This window comes from Delphinus delphis, chromosome 8 (genome assembly GCF_949987515.2).
Source record: "Delphinus delphis chromosome 8, mDelDel1.2, whole genome shotgun sequence".
Classification (NCBI taxonomy): domain Eukaryota; kingdom Metazoa; phylum Chordata; class Mammalia; order Artiodactyla; family Delphinidae; genus Delphinus; species Delphinus delphis.
The window spans coordinates 61,525,945-61,550,457 of NC_082690.1; the positions used below are offsets into that span (position 1 = coordinate 61,525,945).

Consider the following 24,513-nt stretch of genomic DNA (forward strand, 5'->3'; position numbering starts at 1 on the left):
TTTATTTGTTTCAGACTGGGTGTTCAGGGCAAGTCGTGGTCTGTGCAACTTGCTCTATACAACTTCCAGTGGAGCTCCATATATCCAGATGTTAACTGGGGGGCTTTCTCAGGAGTCAGGGAGAAGAGGACAGAGAAACTAAACTAACAAGGATAAATAGGGAAAAGCAATTTTTTCATTGGAGTGAAAACAGAGCATTCTAAGAATTCAAAAAGGAATAGTTTACCAACAATGAACCTGCTGTTGAGTCCTCCATAATCTCAGGAAATTGCAGCCTGTCCCTCAGTACTGCCTGCTTATCTCTTGTTCCCAGAGGTCACAGCCCCAATTTCCCAAGTTGATGAAGTTCTCTCACCCTGGCAGTTTCTCCTTCACTCTCATATTCTGCAGCCTCTCTGGCTTCTCCCTAACCTCCTGGGCTAATTCCTTTCCACAGAGCATCTTTTCTACATGTTGCCTGATCTCTCTGATCCTTACCCCATAGATGACAGGATTCAAGGCTCCTGGGAGCAGCAGATAGATGGCACTGAGCAGGTTCTGGACATTCCAAGACACAGCCTTGGCTACTCGGAAAGCGATGGAAGTGGAGAGACTAGAGAGGTAGATGGTGAGGATGACCAATGGGAGTGGGAGCCACACGTGTGCAGGGCCTTGGTTCGGGCTCCCCCAGGAGATATCCAGAAGACAGCATAGATGATGCGGGTGTAGGAGGTCCCCAGCAGGGCTAGATCAAAGGTCACAGTGACCAACCGCACGGCCAGCCCCAACTTGTTGTTGAAGGTCAAGTCTCCACAAGCTATGCTCAGCAGTGCGATGTACTCACAGGTACAGTGTCAGATCACTGCTGTCTGGCAGAATCAAGCTCGTGAGGTTAGCACTACCAAGGGCACTGCCACTCCCAGGCTCCATGTCAGGGCAAAAAAGGCCAGCACGCCTAGCAGACGGGAGGTCATCAGGTCACTATAACAGTGTGGGTGGCACATGGCCACCAAGCAGTCTAGGGCCATGGCCAGCAGGAGGTTGTAGTCCAGAAGGAGAGTGAAGTAGATGAAAAACATCTGGGCCAGGCAGCCATGCAGTGATATGGGGTTAACATAATGCACAAAGCCCTCCAGCATTTTGGGTATCACCGCTGTAGCAGTACAAATGTTGACAGCCAGGAGCAGGGCAATGAGCATGTACATGGGCTGATGCAGGCTCTGCTGGGCCGCCACCGTGTGGATGATGAGGGCATTGGCAGAGACGATGGTCACATAGGGAAAAGTAAGGGGCAGGACCAGGAGGGCCCTCCACTGTCGCAATCCAGAGAAGCCCCCCAGGAAGAAGTTGGTGTAGGAGATGTTGAAGGTGCTGCTATTTCCATCCTTACCCACTGGCTTTGGCCCTGAGTTGGCCCCAGGAGTGGGGGTCAGAGACTGTTAGAACAAAATGGTCAATGGAAGAAAACCTATTTTTATTTTAGGGCCTGCGTGGTTTGCGATGAAGATCCACCTCTTCGTGCACGTATGTCTACTCTTTTGGGGCACAGACAGGTACTATGTCAGGTGTCATGGGAGCAACAAAGATGAACAAGACGTTCCTTGTCCTTAGGGAGCTCTTGGCTTTTGTATGTGAAATGTAAACTTACAAGATGCTGTTTATCTGTGATACTCCAGGTATTTGATTGCTGAGTAAAAGATTAGGCAGAAAGTAGGTGTGGTATAGGAGAGAAAAAAGAGTGATGGGCCAGAGGCAATAGAAAGGATGAAGAAGATTCTTGATTAGGAGGAAAAAAGAATATATGAGGAATCTTTGGTCCAAGAAGCCTGGGAAGAACCAAGTGGGGCTTATTGGGAGAGAGGAACAAGTCAGGAATGATGGCCTCACTTTTGTGCCTGGGGTACACTGTGTGGCAAGGGGAGAGGAAAGTTGCTGAGGAGTACTTCTGTTCTTCCTGGACACAAACAACGGACCACAGAGACTTCTCCCTTCCTAAGATCCTCTAGACTGGATGTGGGGCCTCCTGCCTGGCCTTGTCATCAGTGTCATGAATGATGCTTGCATTCCTTTCAGAATGTGAGTTCCAGGAGAACAGGGGTAACAGCATACCTCTATTGTGTTCTCTGAAGCTCCAAGCACAGAGCCACCATAAACACACAGGAAGTGCTCGAGCATTGCTTGTCGGGTAAGGTGAATGAGGAACAGGTAAGAAGCTAAACAGTTAACTGGGTTCTGAGAGTAGTAATTTCAAAGCTTTGGCCAGGTTTTTGTATAATTAAGAGAGCAGATATTAAGATTAAAGATGTGTGATTCAGTACTGGGCAGATTCTTAGGGAGCACCATTTGGTGGTGGTAGGTGTGATGATTAGAGGAATTAACACTGATATGCATAAAAGTAGCTGACACCTGTTGGACATTTACCGTATGTTAGGCAGTGTTCTAAATGCTTTCATGTATTAACTTTTTTTAATCTTCTTAATTTTACTGAGGAAGAAAGTGAGGCACAGAGAGATTAAGTCTAGTTCAAGATCATACAGCTGGTAAGTGGCAGAGCTGGATTTGAACCCAGACAGACTCCAGAGTGCATGCTCTTAACTTCAGGATGACCAACTAGTCCTGGCTTGCTGGAGACTTACCTGGTGTTAGACCTGAACATCCGGTGTCCCAGGAAACCTTTCAGGCAAATGAGGCAGTGGATCATTTTACTATAACTACTAATTACGTTGAAGATTAGAGAAGCCTTATGAATTGTGGAGCAGCTAGGAAGAAATATTCTTCTTTCTTATAGGTTTAAATGTATTGTCTCTGAAAATCAATGTTTACATTGGTGTTACTATAGCCACCCTCTGAATACTCAGAAGACTAAAGAGGAACCTCTCTAAGTTCACAGACAGACCTCAAAAGGAAGTGGATTTGGAATTCCAAAGCCCACCCTGGAATGTGTTTCTGGAACTCTTAGAGCATTATTTTAGTCAGAATAACTCAAATTTTGGGAAATGTACTTTCGTTGTGGTTGGGCAAAGACCAGACAACACTTGTGGGGAGGTGGTAAAAATTCTTAGGGGAGGTCTGTTGAAGACTTTCTGGCGGGGGTGGAATTCAGGAGCTGAGAGTGAGTGAGGTGAGAGGTGATCTGTGATGGAATAAAGGGGCATGGAGGAAAACGCAGCACGGAGGAGCAGTGGCCAAGAAGACATTTAGGGACCCCCGCTCCTTCCCAAATACCACAGGATGGTCATCCTTAAGGGGGAGAATAAGCTGGCATGGGCTGCCCACAAACATCTTAACTTGGACAAGGTTGGTCTGTCTCCGTCACGTGAACTGTAATTTTCTGTCCTGTTCTGTATCTTAGGATTACTTAGGTAAACTCCTAAAGGAGCTTCTTTGACACTGGGCTCCAAAGCAGTGAGTAGAGGAAATGTAGAATAACAAGCTCCTCAAGGCAGGGCAGAAGGAATGGAAAAGACTGTAAAAGATGAGGAGATCAGTTTACTGGCTAATGAAGGTCTTAAGAGAGATGAATAGATGTTTCTAGAGACAGATCAATCAGACTTAAGAACTAAGTGGAAGTGGAGAGAGACAGAGGAATCAACAATAATTTCAAGGTTTTTTTTGCTTTTGTTTTTCAGCTATGATGACTGCTAAAACCTGAGGAAGGAGGAACAGTGTTGGAGTGTTGGGAGGTACACTTAATAAACCCATTTGGATGTTGTGAAAACTCACAAATGAAGAGATGTCCAGTCAACAACTGGAAATAAGGGTGGAGTGCTCAGATGAAGGATTAAAGCTGGATTGGGGGATTATAATGTTATTGAAGGCATGGGATAGAATCTTAAGGGGCCGACAGAGTAACATAACAGGTGTCAGTGAAGGAGACAGAAAAAGAGGGAAGAGGGGTGGAATGAGAACGAGGAGCAAATGGGATTCTGGAAACCAGAGAAGGAGATATTCTGCTGCTCTGGAGGCTTCAAGGTAAAGAATTTACAGACTGGGCTTCCCTGGTGGCGCAGTGGTTTGAGAGTCCGCCTGCCGATGCAGGGGACACGGGTTCGCGCCCCGGTCCGGGAGGATCCCACATGCCGCAGAGTGGCTGGGCCTGTGAGCCATGGCCGCTGAGCCTGCGCACCTGGAGCCTGTGCTCCGCAACGGGAGAGTCCACAGCAGTGAGAGGCCCGCGTACCAAAAAAAAAAAAAGAATTTACAGACTAGTAGAGGTGAAAGACCAACACAACTAAGTCACCCTGCAAGGCTTAATGTTCTGAGTAGCAAAGGAGGGGGACAGATAGGAGGGCAGAGATAAAGTGGCCAGACGTCATGTGCTCTCTGCAGAAAGAGACACAGCTCCTCTACTGTAAAAGCACCACAGACAAGAGCTCCTTTAACTTCCCTGTCCCCACAAACTGGCTACTGTGCTCATCTTTCTCTCTTCCTTCTATTCCCAGTGAAAGAGATGTCTTTCCTCACTTTTGTCTTCAGGATATCTTCCACTTCTCCCCTCTTACCCTCAGCATATGGAGTTCAAGTCTGTCATTGGTGAAAATAAACTCATCCTTAACTTCTTTCAGTCCTCAAGCTTCCAATCTTTCTCCTCACCATTAAAGCCAAGGCCCTGGACATGTCTTCATCATGCTATAATTGCTGGCTTGCTGATCTAGCTCCCCACTAGACTGAAAGTGTTGCTGGTGGGGAGACCATGTCTTACTCATCTGTCTCCCAGTGCCCGGCACAGAGCCCACTGCAGAGTACGTATGTGCTCAGTAAATGTTGTGTTGAAGGAATACAGGAATGCACCAAGGGATTTTAATAAACATTTTCATTTGCAGCTAACTTAGAGTAGCTCTTTGAAGTTGAATGAATGAATGAATGAATGAATGAAAAACTAACCCCATCAAGGCTAGGAGATTCTAAGTGATTTGCTTAGTCTCACCTAGCAAGAAGAGCCTGGCCTCAAATCTAGGTCTTCTTGGACTCTTCTGTCTACACCACCGTTTTCTCCCTCACACCCCACACAAAGGCAACATCAGAGAGGCTCCAAGCAGTCTTAGTCTCAGCAACAATACTACATGTAGCATTTATTGAGTACTTACTACATGCCAGGCATGGTTCCAAGGGTTTTTCCATAGAGTATCTCTAATATTCACAGGAACCCTAAGGGACGAATACTATTTATTAACCCAGTTTACAGATGAAAATACTGAGGCTTAAAGAAGATAACTAATTAAAGTGTCATAAGTGTTAAATGATAGCTGGGATATGAATGTAGATTTGTCAATGGTAAATGTGGAGTTCAATTCCAATCTCATGTTTACCACCTCAAATCCCCCATAAATCTCTTGTCTTTTCATCCCCAACCTCACCGTGGTAGCCTGTAGAGGACTCCCGTTGGGTCATAGCCTTCTGTGGCTTTGTTTTCACCTCTGAAAAGGTAAGGCCTGAGGTCAGTGCCCAGCTCCAAGGCACTTCTCTATGAGGCTGAGAGGAGGGATGGATAAGTAGCCCTGTGACTCCAGGGGATTTCCAGTGGAGTATGAGATACCCAGTGGGGAGGCATTTCCAGGGACTCAAAGGAGGAAACAATGAGAAACCCAGAAGAACTTAGGGAGGACCCCAGGGATAGAGGCTGGGTGGAGATGACAGTGTACTAACATTTTAATTTCTATGGCTCTTGTTTTTTCTCACAGAGCAGTCACATCTGCTGAGGGGTTTCCCTACTTTACAGGTGAGCCATTAGAGAGAGCAAGTCAGGGTTCAGGGCAGCTTCCATTTCAGGGGCACTAACAGGCAGAAGCTGGGGATGACCTGGGGCTCAGCTGAGGGCGAGGGGCTCCTGCAATTTGGGGGTCACCCAAAGGCAGGAAAGGGCACTTGGGTGACAGTGAAAGCCCTGTGGTGGAGACAAGGATGTGATTTAGGTGTGGTGTGTGTGTGTGCATGCATGTGCCTGAGTGCCTGATCATGTATGCACACGCTGAGATTCATGAGGCATCTACTTCCCCATAATAGGCAGCTTAGGAGCTCGGGAAGGAGGTGACTTTGGTGGGGTTGTACTGAGAACAGCCAGGACTCACAGAGACAGGGGCTGGCTCTTCCAGAGAAGCATTTGTTTGTCCTCTGGAATTTGAGAGCAGTAGGACTGAAAAACTTTTCCTCTTTTTCTGCCTTCTTTGGGTTCACTATTTTCATGATTTCATTTTATCTTCTTTGTTGGCTTATAAGCTGTGCCTCTTAGTGGTTGCTTTAGGATTTGTAGTACACATCTTTAACTTACCATAATCTACTTTTAAGTAATATTATGCCACTCCAACAAAGAGTATGAGATCCTTACAACAGGATTCTTCTGTTTCCCCCCTTCCATTGTTTGTGTTATTGTTGTCATAGGCTTTATTTATGCATAAATTATAAACCCCACAATACATCTGTATATTTTTGGCTTTATACAGTCTATTGTATTCTAAGGAGATTTACAAAAATAAGGAAAAATTAATATTTGTTTTGCAAAATTCATTCATGCTTTTATGTGACTGTAGCTTACTTTATTGCTAGCATCCAGTGTATAAATGTACCATAATCTATTTACATATTCTATTGCTGAGGGACATTTATGTTGTTTCTGGTTTTCCACAATTAGGAATAATGCCAATATGAATATTCTTGTACATGTATTTTGATGCCCAAGTGCCTGAGGAGATTTCCGGGATCAAAGGGTATGCATATATATCTTTGATTTTACTAGAAAATGGCAAACTGTCTTCCAAAATGGTTGTACCAATCTGTAACCTCAGTAGTAGTGCATGAGAGTTTCCAGTGCCATCTGCTGAGAAATTGTTTGAATACATATACAAATCTACTATGTCTACACAATAGATGTTGTGCGGTTGTATAGTGCACAACCTGAACATCTGTATATGAGAGGCTGGAGATCAAATACCTTTTCTCTTTTTTTATTTCTTCTTTTTTTTTCAGTGGGAGCCAGAATAGACATAATACCTATACCCAAAAGCCTACATCCATAAGGACATTCTGAGGTCAACCAAGAGATGTGAGCTCTGAAGTTTCACCACTTTTTAAAAATCTTCTCCCATTCATGAGATTATAGTAGTGGCAGCCATTTTGTACCATTTTATACAATTTAGTCATGCCACCAGCCCCAGTCATAGTTGATAAACCATAAGCAAATGTTGACCAAGCTAGTGTAATCAGAGACCTTTCTCCCAGAATGAGGAATAAAGAGATTAAATTTTTGTATCATGTAGGTGGTTATATGTAGGGCACGCAAAAATCCGGTTTTCAGAGAGAGAGAGAGATTGTAGAAAAAATAAATCACACTCTTAGAGGATAGATGAGCAAAGGAAAACAGAGAATCTTAGTCATTCTTATAGTTGTTTGTTCTTTCCAGAAATTTCTTCAGGTTAAGCTGCACTCCAATCTTTTGGTGACTTAGCACCTTCATTTTAGAATTCCCCAATTTGTGTTAGCACTGGTTTGCCTTGGTATGTACGTATTTGCAACTACTTAAATGTGAAATCCATAAAGGCAATGAGTTTTGTTGGTTTTGTTCACTATTATGCCTCTTAGCATCTAAAATAATTGTTGCACCTAGAACTCTCTCAGTAAGTAGCTGTTTTTTTTTTGTTCTTTTTGTTTTGCGGTACGCGGGCCTCTCACTGTTGTGGCCTCTCCCGTTGCGGAGCACAGGCTCCGGATGCGCAGGCTCAGCGGCCATGGCTCACGGGCCCAGCCACTCTGCAGCATGTGGATCTTCCCGGACCAGGGCACGAACCCGTGTCCCCTGCATCGGCAGGCGGACTCTCAACCACTGCGCCACCATGGAAGCCCCAGTAAGTAGCTGTTGAATGAGTGAATTGAAGAGCAACAACAAAAAAATGTCTACACAAGTCTCATAGAATTGTCCCTTATTTCAAGAGAGTTCTGGTTAGATTACAACAGGAATAAGAAAAAGAAAAGTACTTAGACTACAATAAAAGAGAAAAGTACAAGGTTCTGTGACCTCTAAGATAAAACAATTGACTCTTTTCAAGGTCTTAGCTAATCAGTGAGGGCTTCACTGATGTGGCATTTGGGATAAATATTGAAGGATGTCATAAGAATAAACAGTAGTGATTCAGGCTGGAGAAAATATGAAATTTAGAAAAGATTTAGATTAGGTTAGAATTTTCTAATCTGAAAATTAGAAAGAGGAAACAGAACATGAGGATTCCCAGAGGCGCAAAAAAAGATAATGAATATATTCCGGATGCTTAAAAATTACCTTATGATTGACAGAATTTATGTGGGAATCTAACTATGGGTGAGACTAGAGAGAACTGGGTAGAAGATCGCATCACTAGGTCTTATAATCATAATTAGGAAGTTATCAATATTCACCCAAAAGCAATTGGGACCCACTGAAAATCATGTCACTCTTCATAGTAACTCCTGATCTCCCCAAACTGTGATATGTTCATTTTCTGAACACTTGACCTCTTGCCTGCTTTTGAATGACAGATAAGTAAGTAGCTTACATTAAAAAGTTTTTAGTCCATTATTTTTCTAATGGTACATTGCTTTGTTGATTTATTTCTCTATGCTACTTATTTAAAAAAATACATTAACAAACAAACAAAAAACCCACACTCATTCTGACTTCAGAAGCCTGTGTTCATATCTGCTCTGCTGTGCTGCAATCTAACTGGCTAGTCCTACTTTCTACTTTCTACTGTTCTTTCCCATTAGGAGAAGGAATTAAATGCATTGGAAATAGCTGGAATATAGCAAATGATTAGCTCTTGTATTGATGGAGGCTGTAGAAGTACTTAATTTTCTAGGACAACTGGCTTACTTTTATCCAGGTTCTATGGAAAATTCCAAGTCTAGCTGTGGACATGAAACAGTTCTTAGTCTACAAAAGTGATTTTCTTCCCAATCTAATGCAGTGTGATGTGACTTTAGTGCCTTGGAAAATGATGACACCCATGGTATATAACGACCATGCCAATTTCAGCCAAATTATCTTGGTCCTTTTGCAGTTTCTCTGTGGAAACTCTAATTTAGCTGAAGAAATCAAGTTTCTTTAACTGAAATATTTTTGTTTTTTCTTTTTACATTTTTTAAAAACTGTGAAATACATTTAGTTTGTTTTAAATATGTGAGCTAGAGTGAGACATTTCATTCTGCTTTAAATCATAAATGACTAACATTTGAATTCTGAAATAGTATAGACAAATACCTTTTCATATGCTTATTTTCTGAAGTGACTGTCAAATCTTTTATCAATTTTACCTATTTATGAAATAAGTTATCTGTCTTCCTATTGATTTGTAGTTATTCTTTATAAATTCTGGATACTAGTTCTCTGTTGGTTAAATGTATTGTAAATATCTTCCCCAAATCTGTGGCATGCTTTTTCACTTACTTATGACATCTTTTGATTGAAGATATGTCTAGTACATAGGATACCTTTGTACAAATTACAAAAAGGCTCCGTTTCTGATGGCTTGGTAAGTGTGGTGTGGTAAGTGCAGTATGGGCTGAATTTCATATTTCACTTGCTTTTGTCAGATGCCTTTGTGCAGATTACCTATATAATGTATTACATAAAAGTGGCAGGTCTGCTTTTGATTACCAAACATTCTGAATTTTAATGTAGTCAAATTTATATCATTTTTTCTTTCCTCTGTAAAAAAAGGTTAGTGCTTGTTGTGTCCTATTTAAAAAGACTTTCATTACCGCAATGTCGTGAAGATATATTCCTCTATTATCTTATAAAAGCTTTATGGTTTGGACTTTAACATTTAGATGTACCTTTCTTTAATATTTCCAATAAATAATGAAGTGTAATGTATACAGTTATTATGTCGTGTGCATAGCCTCTTGTGAGTTCTGATAATACAGAGCCCTCAGCATGATTTCAGCAAGTTCCTGTGGCTTAACATATCACTTTCACTTTGTCTTTGTTCTTATGTTTGCTGTTCTCTTAGGTTTCTGTGTGGCTTTTGTGATTTTGTAGCCATCACTGAGGGGGCTTAAAGGAGGGTCACACTATAGAGTCTGCACACTTTTGTCGTGTCCTAGATTGTCCTTTCTCTTTCTCATTTTCCTTCTCTCTAGGAGGTCAACATTTCCCTCATTTTTCCCGGAGAATAGTTCTACCCACTTTTACAAATGTTTAAAAAATTTTCAATTTTGAAATAATTTTAGAATTAAAAAATGTTGCAACAACAGTACAGAAAATTCCTGTGTACCCTTCACCCGGATTCGCCAATGTTAGCGTCTTCCATAACCGCAGTACACTTATCAAAACCAGGAAACTAATGTCAATACAATACTGTTATCTAATTTACAGACATTATCCAAATTCTGCCAAATGTCCCACTAATGTCCCTTTTCTGATCTAGGATACAATCCAACATTGCATGTTTGCATTTAGTTTTCATATCTTCATATTCTCCTTTATTTAGAATAGTTCTTCAGTTTTTCCTTGTCTTTCATGATTTTAACACTTTTGAAAAGTACTGGACAGTTGTTTTGTAGAGCATACCTCATTTTGGGTCTGTTTCATGTTTCCTCTTGATTTAATTCAAGTTATATATATATTTTTGCAAGAATACCACAAAAGTGGTATTGTGCCCTTCTCAGTACATCATTTCAGAAGATAGATGATACCACTTTGTGCCATTACTGGTGATGTTAACATCTATCATTTGTTTAAGAGAATACAGTTTTCTCCATTGCTTTCTGGCAGTATAAGAGAATCTAGATCATCTTCCATTTTCCGTACCCCAACACTGAATCAGCCATTTCCCCAGGCATCCTTGATTCCTTTTATTGGCACTATCCCCTCACTGTTAATACCTTCTACCTTCAAGCAACTGTCAATGTATTTTCTCTAACAAACAATGACTTTCCTATTAAAAGAATAATGTTTTCTTACTACCTTACTCTGATATCTTTAAAATACAGTTTCTACCCTTATAGAACACACTGTTAAGCAGTTAAAAAGACATTTATCCAACATACATTACTATAGTGGGATATGGGAAAAAGGCAAATATTTATTGTAGACATAATATGTAGAAACCATTGTTTAGTCATTTTGTCAATTATCTCTTATCACAAAATTGCTGTGTAACGAGCAGTCACAGAAAAATCAATGGCACGTACTTACTGTAAGCATTTATTGTTCGCACACTTGGGGCGGTCAGCTAGGTGGCTGGGCTAACTCACGTGTTGGCTGGCTATAAGCTTATCTAGGTTAGCATTGGGTGGGATGGTTGGGGCAACTCAGCTATGCATCTTCTGTTCCTCCAGCAGGCTAGCCCAAGCATGCTCTCACAGTCACGGCAGAGATGCAAGAACATAAGTAGAAATACTATAGAAGAAAAACCAGAGTTGGATAGTAGTTAAAGAGGTAAAAACAGATTTTATTCAAAACTATGTCAATAGCAGAAGAGAGACCTCAGTATAGAACCAGGCTCAATTACAAACACGACATGGTCAAGTGGGAATTTATAGACAAGAAGCAGGAGGGGGGGTCAATGGATGGAGAATTACTAAGAGGAAACAATAAGGGTCAGGGGATTTGGGCTAAAGGGACCTACCAGGATTCTTTGCTCAAGGACAGGCCAGGTGATCAGACATTACCTGAGGGATGGTAGAGGCTGAGGAACTGGATTTTTGATATTGAGGGTGAAGGATTCTAGTTAAACTGACTTTTGATATTGAGGGTGAAGGATTCTAGTTAAACTGACTTAGCAGGGTTCTTGCTGAGACTGGATTTTACAAGGAAGTGCACAGATGGGCCTAGGAGAAGGTTCAGGAGCCTGACCAGAGTTTGGTCAAGCAAAGATTCTTTGTCAATACCCAGGCACTTTTTTGAGTCTTTGCTTGTATCAGCTTTGCTAACATCCCCTTGGCCAAAGAAAATCCCATGGCTTAACTCAGAATCAGAGTTTCCTCTCTGCTTTTCTTGCCTTAGTCCTCTGATTAGTCTCAGGCCAACGCCACATATTTTATTTTATTTTATTGTTTTTCCGGTACGCGGGCCTCTCACTGTTGTGGCCTCTCCCGTCGCGGAGCACAGGCTCTGGACGCGCAGGCTCAGCGGCCATGGCTCACGGGCCCAGCCGCTCCGCGGCATGTGGGATCTTCCCGGACCGGGGCACGAACCCGTGTCCCCTGCATCGGCAGGCGGACTCTCAACCACTGCGCCACCAGGGAAGCCCGTAACGCCACATATTTTAGATTTTTGTTATACAGCACCCTACTCCTGCTACCACTATCTGTTTCACTTGTCCATTGTTGACAAAATTGCCATGGAACAAACTACTGCGAACCGTCAGTGGGACACAGACATCAGCAAGAATTTATTGCTCCCATCTTGTTGGTTGACCAGCCTGCTCTGTTGATTTTGACTGGGCTTGCTCACGTTATGGCTACTGGCTGCCCTTGGCTGGGATAACTGGGGTGACTCGGCTCTGCTCCATCTATTTTTCATCCTTTTGCAAATTAATCTGAGAATGTTCTCTTGGGGCTGGCAGATGTGCAAGACAGCAAGAAGAAACAAACACTTTGTCAAGATCTGCTAATCTCCCTTTCACCAAGACAAGTTGTTACCGAATTGGTTAACTTGACCCGCGCTGGAGTCCTAGCCCATCTGAGACTCCTTGTCTCGGCCAGGGAGATTCTTTTTCCAATTGGATTCGCACAGCCAGTAACTGGAGCAGCACAAGTTTTATTCAATGGCAAAGAATGGAGAAGCTGGCACCTAATCTGCAAGTCAGCTCAACCCAGTTCAGCGGAAACACCAAATATCCAGGAAGGTTGAGATAAAAGGGAGGGAGTTGTAAAGAGTGGGAGGAATACTCATGAGTTATCTGAGAACAGGGGAGAACCTGGAACTGAGACAACTCTCCTTTTCCATCCTTGTATGGGCTTTCCTTATTGTTGTCATGGAGATTGTCAACTGTCACAGCGCTGGTGGCTGTGTCATTCAGCATGCTTATGCATTACAATGAGTGTATGAAGAGGCTCAAGAACTCCTGGAAGTCGAATCTTCCACCATCTTGGGCCTAGTTGGTTCTAATCCGTTCTTGTTTTTTCTCTTTGCAGTTTCCTCCCAAAACTTAGATGACAGTAACTGGTTTCCATTCAAGGGAGGGGCAGGGGTATGATTCTGGGGCAACAGCCTTGGTAACAAAGCCACTTGCTGTCATTGCAATATCTGTTACAGGAGCTATTGTGGGAATATCCTAGACAGTATGCCTATCTTCCTGGCTGAACAAAATGTAAAGGGAGCCTTTCATGGTCCTCTTTCAATGTGTGTAAAATATATAAGAAATAGACCAGAGTTCTTCTCTGCTCACTTGCAAAATGGTTAGGTCAGGCCAACAAGGTCAGGCAATACTCTCATTTTCTCTTTTTCTGTGAAACATTTTTTGCAACAGTTTCAAAGTTGTGAAGCTATCATGTCTCACCCCAAACTCGACCTTCTATACTCAGCTTTGTTATGGTGGGGTTAGGACTCTGCAAATTACTTCTTATTCGGGCAGGCATTAGTTTGTATTACTCTATCGATGGATACTTGAGGGTTATTGGAAAGAAGGAGGAAGGCAGAATGGACTGGCTCCTTCCTGTTTGCTTATTATTCCAGTCAGTATCACCACCAGCAGACCTTTGCTCTGGCAACTGCAATCGGTTTCAGTTTATAACTTCTCTGGGCCCTCCCAGATCCAGCCTCATTGTATCCCCTCAGAGGTACCAGCACCTTCTGGGCAGTCCCCAGCCCACCAAGAGGTCTGCATCCCAGTCTCATGGGGCTCTGAGCTCCAAAGGTACAACACTAGCCAAAAAGCACCTCCTTCTCATCAATCTGTGTCCCCGCTGTACACAGCCCTTCCTATGAGTTCCTAAGGTACCAGCAGCATCCTTGCAGCACCTTCTGCTCAGAAGCCCAAGTTTCAGCTCTGGATGCTTCTTCTCCAAGTTTCTAGGTTCTGACCATCTCAGCCTCTTCCCTTTGTTCCTTGAACCCTGGGGGTGGTCGCTGTTCCTGCTACCCATGTGTTACCTCAGGGTTTTCTTTTTGCCTTTTCAAGTCTCTACCTCCTGTCTAACTAAATTCCTTACATTAAATTCTCTGTTGAAATACCTAGTGTGGTTTCTGATTTCCTGTCTGGACCCTGACTGGTAAAACTTGTTAGGGGACCATTTGTATCTTCAGAATGGTTTTCTCTTTAGAGAAGATGTTAGGGCAATTTAACTGATACTCTGAAGGTGGAACTAGGAGAGAGCGAGATAAAATCCAAGGTGATCATTGTGGTTTGTGGCTTCTAGTTCTGTGAAAACTTCCCCTCACCTTTAGAACAGTGAAGCTGCAAGCAGGGCTCAGAGAGGGCTTGCTGTGCTAATATTTTCTTCTGTAGGTCTGCCTTTGTCCTTTGTTCATCATGCCTACCAAGCAGCTCAACCTTCAGGCATAGCTGGGTTTTAAACCGACATCTAATGGACTTTAACACCCATGCTCTTTGCTCCACGTTGAACAGTGTCCTCAGGTGCTTAGTGGTGAAGATGAAGGCAAGGATGTGAGGGACTCTATGGAGAGCATTAGGAGACATTCTGTTGTATTTTGAAATCATATCTGGACGCTTTGGACAGTCATGGGACAGAGCAGTGGCTGACTCAGAAATGAGTAGCCACCTTAGAATGGAGAGAATTGCTTCTGCCTCCCTAGTATTTTCTCTAGGGTTATGACATGTCACTGAATTTAATCAAGAAACATTTATTGGGCTTCTTTGGAAACTTGACTGTTTCTGTCTGGTAGAGAAGGAGAGTGGTGGAGCAGCAGAGTGCTAGTAGTGAGTATATACTTAGACCAAGAGTACCCTGAATGTGAGGGCTATTTCCTCCTGCAGGGAGGAGAACATGCTGCCTCTGAAATCCTTGGAAGACCACAACACGTCTATCAGCCCCGGTGCTGCCCACTTTGTGCTTCTCTCCTTGTACACTCAAAGCCTGGGAAGGATGACTTCCGTGCTATTGCACTCTCCTGTGCCCAGGGACATTGTAAACATGCTTGTTTATTCTCCTCATGTGTCCCCCACCCCATGTTCTTCCTAAGAAAAATCAAGAAATATCCCCCCAACCCCATCAATAATATCTGCTATACTCATTACATGTTGTTACTTTGAAAGAGAACTGATGGAAAACTTGGGATGTAACTTGGCCTGGTGAAGAGAAGAGCAGGTTATATAAAAAAATAAATAAAATAAAAAAAATTTAAAAAAATCAATTAAAAATTAATTTAAAAAAGAAAAAATTTAAAATAAATTTATTTATTTATTTTTGGCTGCATTGGGTCTTTGTTGCTGCATGTGGGCTTTCTCTAGTTGCAGTGAGCGGGGGCTACTCTTTGTTGGGGTGTGCAGGCTTCTCATTGTGCTGGTTTCTCTTGTGGAGCACGGGCTCTAGTCGCACAGGCTTCAGTAGCTGTGGCACGTGGGCTCAGTAGTTGTGGTTCGCGGGCTCTATGGCACAGGCTCAGTAGTGGTGGCACTTGGGGTTAGTTGCTCCGCGGCATGTGGGATCTTCCCGGGCCAGGGCTTGAACCTGTGTCCCCTGCATTGGCAGGCGGATTCTTAACCACTGCACCACCAGGGAAGTCCCAAGAAATCTTTTTTAAAAAAATTTGTTTTATTCAAGTATAGTTGATTAACAATGTTGTGCTAATTTCTGCTGTACAGCAAAGTGATTCAGTTATATATATATGTATATATATTCTTTTGCATATTCTTTTCCATGTGGTTTATCACAGGATATTGAATACAGTTCCCTGTGCTATACAGTAGGACCTTGTTTTTTTATCTATCCTGTATATAATAGTTTGCATCTGCTAGTCCAAAACTCCCAATCCAACTCTCCCCCACCCCCTCCCGCTTGGCAACCACAAGTCTGTTTTCTGTGTCTGTGAGTCTGTTTTGTAGATAGGTTCATTTGTGTCATTTTTTTTTAAATAAACATTTCTAAGAATTCTTTTTTTTTTAAAGATATTTATTATTTTATATATTTATTTTCGCTGCTCTGGGTCTTAGTTGCAGCACATAGGACCTTCTAGTTGCAGCATGCAACTCTTTAGTTGCAGCATGCATGTGGGATCTAGTTCCCTGACCAGGGATCGAACCCGGGCCCCCTGCATTGGGAATGTGGAGTCTTACCCACTGAACCACCTGGGAAGTCCTGTCATATTTTATTTTTTTAATTAAAAATTATTTTATTAAAAATTTATTGTATTTTATATTGGAGCATAGTTGATTAACAATGTTGTGTTAGTTTCAGGTGTACAGCAAAGTGATTCAGTTATACATATACATATATCTATTCTTTTTCAAATTCTTTTCCCCTTTAGGTTTTTACAGAATATTGAGCAGAGTTCCCTGTGCTATACAGTAGGTCCTTGTTGGTTATCTATTTTAAATATAGCAGAGTGTACATGTCGATCCCAAACTCCCAATCTATCCCTCCCCTCACCCTTCCCCCTGGATACCATAAGTTCGTTCTCTAAGTCTGAGTCTGTTTCTGTTTTGTAAATAAGTTCATTTGTATCACTTTTTTTTTTAAGATTCAGCATATAAGCGATATCATATGATATTTGTCTTTTTCTATCTGACTTACTTCACTTAGTATGATAATCTGCAGGTCCATCCATGTTGCTGCAAATGGCATTATTTCATTCTTTTTAATGGCTAATATTCTATTGTATATACGTACCACATCTTCTTTATTCATTCATCCGTTGATGGACATTTAGGTTGCTTCCGTGTCTTGGCTATTGTAAACAGCACTGCAATGAACATTGGGGTGCATGTATCCTTTTATTTATTTATTTTTTGGCTGCATGAGGGCTTTCTTTAGTTGCGGTGAATGGGGGCTACTCTTTGTTGCGTACGTGGGCTTCTCATTGCGGTGGCTTCTCTTGTTGTGGAGCATAGTCTCTAGGCGTGTGGGCTTTAGTAGTTGTGGCACGCAGGCTCTAGAGCACAGGTTCAGTAGTTGTGGCGACAGGGCTTAGATGCTCCGTGGCATGTGGGATCTTCCCGGACCAGGGCTTGAACCCGTGTCCCCTGAATTGGCAGGCAGATTCTTAACCACTGTGCCACCAGGGAAGTCCCTACATGTATCCTTTGGAACCATGTTTTTCTCCAGATATATGCCCAGGAGTGGGATTGCTGGATCATATGGTAGCTCTATTTTTAGTTTTTTGGGGAACCTCCATACTGTTTTCCATAACGGATGCACCAATTTACGTTCTCACCAACAGTGTAGGAGGGTTCCCTTTTCTCCACACCCTCTCCAGCATTTGTTATTTGTAGACTTTGAAATAATGGCCATTCTGACCGATGTGAGCTGGTACCTCATTGTAGTTTTGATTTGAATTTCTCTAATAATTAGCAATGTTGAGCATCTTTTCACGTGTCTGTTGGCCATCTGTATGTTTTTGGAGAAATGTCTATTTAGGTCTTCTGCTCGTTTTTCAATTGGGTTGTTTGTTTTTTTGTTATTGAGTTTTTTGAGCTGTTTGTATATTTTTGGAAATTAAGCCCTTGTTGGCCACATCATTTGCAAATATTACCTCCCATTCTGAGGGTCGTCTTTTCGTTTTGTTTATGGTTTCCTTTGCTGTACGAAAGCTTATAAGTTTGATTAGGTCCCATTTGTTTATTTTTGCTTTTATTTCTATTGCCATGGAGATTGACATAAGAAAACATTGGTACGATTTACATCAGAGAATGTTTTGCCTATGTTCTCTTCTAGGAGTTTTATGATGTCATGTCTTATATTTAAGTCTTTAAACCTTTTTTTTTTTTTTGGCCGCACTGTGCGGCTTGTGGGATGTTAGTTCCCCAACCAGGGATTGAACCTGGGCCCTCGCCAGTGAAAATGCCAAGTCCTCACCACTGGACCGCCAGGAAATTCCCTCTTTAAACCATTTTGAGTTTATTCTTGTGTATGGTGTGAGGGTGTGTTCTAACTTCATTGATTTATATGTGGCTGTCCAACTTTCCCAATACCACTTGCTGAAGAGACTGTCTTTTCTCCATTGTATACTCTTGCCTCCTTTGTTGAAGATTAATTGACTGTAGGTGTGTGGGTTTATTTCTGGGCTCTGTATTTTGTTCCATTGATCCGTATGTCTGTTTTTGTGCCAATACCATGCTGTTTTGATTAGTGTATCTTTGTAGTATTGGCTGAAGTCCCCAGCAGGAGGCTTATGCCTCCTGCTTTGTTCTTTTTCCTCAGGATTGAGATAGCTGTTTTTTTTTTTTTTTTAAAAACCACTTTATGGAGTTATGATTGACATACAAAAAGTTGTACATATTTAATGTATTTAACCAGATGAATTTGGTGATAAATACAATTGACCTTGAACAACATAGGTTTGAACTTCATGGGTCCGCTTATATGTGGATTTTTTTTTTTCAATAGTAAATACCACAGTACGACACAATCTGCAGTTGGTTGAATTCACAGGTGTAGAACCGTGGGTACAGAGGGCCATCTATAAGTTTTTCATGTATTTTCATCTGTGCAGAGGGCGTGTATCTCTAAGGCCTGCGTTGTTAAAGGGTTGATTGTATATACCCATGACACCATCACCACAATCTATGCCATAAACCTATCATCACCTTCAAAAGTTTCCTCCTGCCTATTTATTTACTTATTATAATTATTTTTTGTGATGTAGCCTAACACCTAACATCAGATCTACCCTCTTTCATGTTCCTCAACTGATTTGATTTCCCCATCACACCGGGGAGGTAGGAGGCACCACTTTATGGCTGAGGCTTGGAGCCGGCAGTCTTGCAGCTGCTTGGTAACAGAACGGGACCCGGAGCTGGTCCCCTGGCTCCTCCTGGCTCCTGAGCCCACTCTCGTCACTGGGGAGCTGGAGGTCCCCTCAGTACTGGGGATGTTGTGGTAGGTTCTCTCCGTGTGTGATGGGCATGGACCAGGACTAGCCCAGTTTCCCTCCTCTTGCTCACCTTGCTGTGTCCAGTCTTGAAGATGGCTCTCTGTCCCCTCAGGCAGACCCCTGGCCTCTCCACACTTAGCTCCTCCTCTTGGGAAGGGGCGGGGGAAACCTTCCAAGGGTGGCAGGTCAGTGGGCCTTCGCCTAGGAGAGAGGGCTTCCTTTCCCAATGGGACAGCTCTCAAATCTTCTCCTCTTCAGGGAGCAGGCTGGTCTCTCCAGACAGGCTTCTGGGGCCCACACTGCCTTGGCTAGAGAGAGGGGCCTGACTAGCTGTCTTTCAGCACAGGGTAGGGGGCAGAGCAGGGGGTGGGGGCAGACCTCCAACCAGGGTGGTTCCCTATACCAGGCACAGCCTTGTCAGCAGACTCACCTGTGGGTCCATCTTTGAGCCCAAAGGAAGAATGCCTGGGCCTGAGGAAGATGGGACAGCAGCTGCCTGACTCTGAAGGGTCAGACCTGATTTGCCTAAGCCTGGGGTCTGTCTTTGGCTACTTTTATCAGTTGTGACTGGAGTGCTTCAGCCTCCTCTAAGCTCTCTCTGTGACCCCCTCCCCTGGCTGGCCGGGGGCTAGACGGAAGGAGTAGCTCATTCAACTAGCTCCTGCCCTGGCCAGGTCTCGTACCTGGGGTGTTACATGTCGTATCTCATTTAAAACAAGCCCTTGCAAGGTGGTAATCATTAAACCCATCTTACAGATGAAGAAACTGAGTCTCAGAGAGGTTACTATTGGCCAAGCCTCGGCATTAGTAAGTGGCAGAGTTGGGACTTGAAGTCAAGTCTGGTTCTGATCCCCAGACCCATAAGATGCCTGACCTGGCCAAGGCTGGTGGTAGCCCCGGTCTCCTGCAAGAATGGGAAATGGGAAGGAGGCACTCTGTAGACTGTCAGTCCATGAGGGCAGGTCTCAGATTGAATGAATGCCTGCCTGAATCTCAGTACTTGCTCTGTTGTTTGATTTGTAGGAAAAGGGGGTCCTTATTGAGAATCCACTGGTTTGACAGTCTGGAGGCCTGGGTTCTGGGACTACCTGGCCAGGGCCGATCCCCCTGTGGGCCTCATATTCATAAGGAAGGAGAGGGAACTCTCCACTCTGAGGGTCATTTGGGCTGAACACCCCAGTCCTAAGAAACCAGGCTGTAGACCCAAAGACCTCAGGCTGTGGCAGTGGGAAATCTGGCAAGTGGCCTGATATGGCCCCTGTGTGTGTGGTTTGTGAGACGGGCAAGTGAGGGGCTGTCTGGGGTTGGTGGTCCAGAAAGTCAGAGGCCATAGGCCCCTGCTAGACACATGAGCACCACCTGCCCCCATCTCTGCCTGACCTAGCCATAAACAAATTATTTGGCTCTAGGTGCCCTTTGGTCTCTGAGAGAAACTTTTGGAGCAGCCTGTCCTTCCCTATCCATGTCTGGGCTGGGGACCTTGCCCAGGATCTGTGGACTGACAGCTGTCTGCATGCAGGGCTGACCTTCCTCCGCACGGTGAGGCCTTCTGGCCAGGCCAGGTGCAGCCTGCACTTCCCAGAATAGCCACAAGGTGGCACCCAAGCACCATGTCAGGCAGAGGCTGCCTCGATTCAGGCCTGTGCTGCAGTCTGTGCCTGGGGGAAAGAGTATCTGTGCCTGGCAGGGCTAGTTAGAGAGGCCTCATCCTTGGACATTCCTGGTGCACACAGCCCCCTCCCTGTGAGCCTGAGTCAGTCAGAACATACTGGTGTCAGGGCCTGGGACAGGAGGCCTGGCTCTGTGTGGCCCTAGCAAGTTGCCTGCTCTCTTTTTGAGCCTCAGTGTGCTCTCCTGAAAAATGGGCGTAATAATAACACCAATCCCACCTTCATTCACTCATTCATTGAATACATATTTATTGAGCACCCAGTAGGCTAGGTGAAGTATAGAGCTGTGAACAAGCAAAGCCTCGCAGTGATGTTCTAAGGATCAAATGCGGCAACGTCTGTAACTTATTCAGCACAGTTACTAACACAGTGTGGACTCTATAAATATTGGCTAAGACTTTCTCTCTAATCCTCACAACCCGTGTGTGGTTGGCCCCCACATTTTATAGAGAAGGAAACCGGTAAAGGCCACACACTTGTCCAAAGCCATGCAGCCTGTAAGTGGCAGAGCTGGGACCTGAACTTAGGCTGTCTGACTCGAACGCCACTGCTGCTGGTTTCCACATTTAATGTGTGTGTGTGTGTGTGTGTGTGTGTGTGTGTGTGTGTGTGTGTGCGTGCGCGCGCGCGTGTGCGCGCATCCTCAGCTCTCTCCAAATATCCCCCAGGGGACCTGGGACCAACCTGGGTCACCTCCTCAGACCTTCCCATCCAGATCCTCAGCCCCCTCCCTCCCCCATAGTCTCCAACTTCTCCTGCAGGTTTGGTTCTTCTGGAAGGGGAAGTCTGTGGCCACCAATGATTCAGGGGCCTGAGAAAGTCCCAAGCCCAGCTCCCTTCTGCTTTCACCTAGGATCAAGTCCTGCAGGGGAACAGAGGTCAGAGCTATTCAGGCCCAGCCCTGGTCCATCGTGATGACCCATCACACTGAGCTCAGACCTTTCCTAAGGGGCAGAGAGCGGAGGGCCCATGAGATTTTCTCTCTCAGAGAGACTGTGGGGCCCCCATCTGATTGGAAGGGGGCTTTGGGACACGTCTTGAAGTAGTGTGTCTATAGCAGGCTCTCTGCTTCTGCATAAATTGTGGGGTTATCTGGTGGCAAAGGAAGCAGAGGAGGGAGGGTCCTGGAGCTCATAGGTATATGTCTGAGCAGAGAGAGACAGTGGAGGCAGCTGTCAGCCCTCACTCCTTCTGGATGCCCCCAGGCTGTGTTCCCTTTCCTCATGTATTTTGAGTATCTCCTGCTTGTCTTACTGACCGGCAACTGTGAGCCCCTGGGAAGACGTAGGGTCTGCCCCACACATCTCACCTGCTGGCCAGGGAGTCTGGAGGTGGAAGGCTGAGGAAGGCTGCCATTCCTGCCAGGGTGTCGAGCATTGTCTGGGTAGAAAAACCCTGGGATTCATTCTGGGCTTGGACACCACCAGCTGGGTGACCTTGGGTAATGATGGGAGGTCCCCGGACCTCAGCCTCCTCATCTGTGGAACAGTAGGGATATTTCTATACGGCTCTAGAATCTACCGACCATGCTTACCTTCGTCATGCACCCAGCTCTCATGATAACACTTCGGGGAAGGTATCTCGTTTAACAAATGATAAAGCTGGGCTTGGAGAGGCCAAGTGACATCTCAGACTGACCGCTGAGCTGTCCTCCCCTCCCAGTGCACTTATTTCCTGGTCTCCCCCAGCTTGGGGAGGGCAGGGAGAGCCTCTAACTGACACTGCAAACTCTAGGGCCTGGGACAGAGCCTGGCATGGATCAAGGGGGCAAACATATTTTTTGAATTGCTGGCTCCAAATCCTGTGCTTTTTTCATTCCACCGAGCAATCAGTCATTTAATGGATGTTTACCCTGGGCCAGGACTGTGATTGGCCGTTTATATATGTTGTCTTTAACCTCACAATCTTATGAAACAGAGATGACCTCCCCAATTTACGGATGAAGAAACAAAGACTCAGAGAAGTTAGATAAGGTACATAAGTTTACACAGCTGGTTAAATGGCAGGGATTTGAGCCCAAATTAGTCGCACTTCAAAGCTAGTATGTTCATACAGGAAAAGCTTGTATGAGGTGTGTGAACTTATCTCTGAGTCTCAGCTTACTTATCTATGAAATAGGGATACTAATTCCCACCTCATGGGGCTTATCTGAAGGGTACATGGGCTGATGCATAGAAGATGTTTAGCTCTGAGATAGTGACCTTTTGTTTACCACTGTCATCATCTTTATATCACCCTTCCTGCCTCTCTCCTGAGGCTGGTGTGAGGAAAAATGGGCTAACGGGTAGGGCCTCAGCGCACTGCCTCGGGGTTGGGAGGCCCATGGTCATGTTGACTGCCAGACATCTCTTCCCCATCAGGGATGTAGTTCTCGGCTCGGGGGAGGGCCCAGACCCTGCTCCCCGGGTGTGGAGGGTATGCTGTTCCACCAAGTGTCCTGGGATGGGGTGGGCGAGTGGAGGACAGAGCTAGGGCAACCCTCCCCAGACTGAGGGCATCCATGAGGCTCTGGGGAGCTGGGAGGCGCCTCAGACAACCAGGCTACAGCTGAGGGTTATACCAGCCCCAGCGTGACAGCAGTGTATCAGTGGTGCACCTGGGCCTGGGCATCTTGGAGAAACCTGCACACCAACAGGGACCTCGGTGCCCCTAAGGGCTGGGAAAGTTTGGGCCACTGCGGAGAAAGTTTTGGCGGCTCAAACTTTTCTCACTCTGAGCTCATCACTCTGCGTCCCTGAGGTTGGCTGAGTGATTTGCCACCAATTAGGCCATAATGAGCCGGACCTTGGTGGCCTGTGAGGCTCCCCGGGGGACAAAGGCTCAGGAGGACACGTGGGGCCCAGTTACAGCAGCCTGGGCCTGGCGCTGGGTCCAGTGGTGGCCTGAGCCCCAAGGAGCTCTGCCTGCCCACATGTGCCCACTTTTCTTGCCTGGCCAAACTTTTAATGAGTGGAAAAGGCTACTTCTTTCACTTGACTCTGGTCCAGCCATGCCACCTGGGTTCTGCTCACTCCCTCCTTAAAGAGCCGGAGCAATTTCTGGAATATGGCTTATTGCAATTTAAATTGATCAATCAACAAGGTGGGTCATGTGAGGTCTAGATGCTGAGACACTGTGTGACCCTGGGCAAGACCTAGTCCTCTCTAGGCCTTAGTTCTCAGGGGTAATAATCACAGGGTTGGCATGAGACCCAGGTGAGATAATGCAAACTGTAAAGTGCTGGCTACCTGTGAATGGTCACTATTGCCCTTAGTTATTATTATCACAGTAGCCTGGCTGGGACCTTGACCCTGACCCCCGCTCCTAGCTGAATTAAGCCACCTCTGACCTGGGTGCTCACAGAGGCAGCAGTGGGGCCTCTCCCTGCTCTGCTGGGCCCTGGCCTGCCCTCTGCTCCAGGCTGGGCCCACCAAGCTCTTGTGCTGTTTCTAGGTTTCTCTTGGCCCAACCTCCCTTTCCCGCTCTCCTTCCCTGCCTTCTAGGCCTGCAGACAAGCATCATCATGAGTGTAAGAGCTTTGATATATAATAAGTCCAACCTTTATTTCATAGATGGGGAAACCAAGGCCTGGGAGGAGCAGGCCTTGAACCAGGGATTCCTTCCTCTTCTGGGAACTCATGACAATAAACCTCTGTGCACATGTAGGGCTTTTAGTATCTTTTGGCCTTCTCAGCAGCCATGCGGGAAGGTAGGCACCCATCTGTTCACTTTTTTATTGTGGTTTAGCTTACAGGCTCTAAAGCCAGACTGACTGGGTTCAGATTCTTCTCTTTTTTTTAAAATAAATTTATTTATTTTTGGCTGTGTTGGGTCTTTGTTGCCGTGCGTGGGCTTTCTCTAGTTGCAGCAACGGGGGCTACTCTTCCTTGCAGTGCGCAGGCTTCTCACTGTGGTAGTTTC

At 44.8% G+C, this 24,513-nt stretch overlaps 1 pseudogene; it reads right to left on the reverse strand.

Moving 5' to 3' along the window:
* Positions 1 to 351: 351 nt before the first annotated feature.
* On the reverse strand, positions 352 to 22,156 carry LOC132430254 (olfactory receptor 52E8-like; annotated as a pseudogene).
* Positions 22,157 to 24,513: the final 2,357 nt, after the last annotated feature.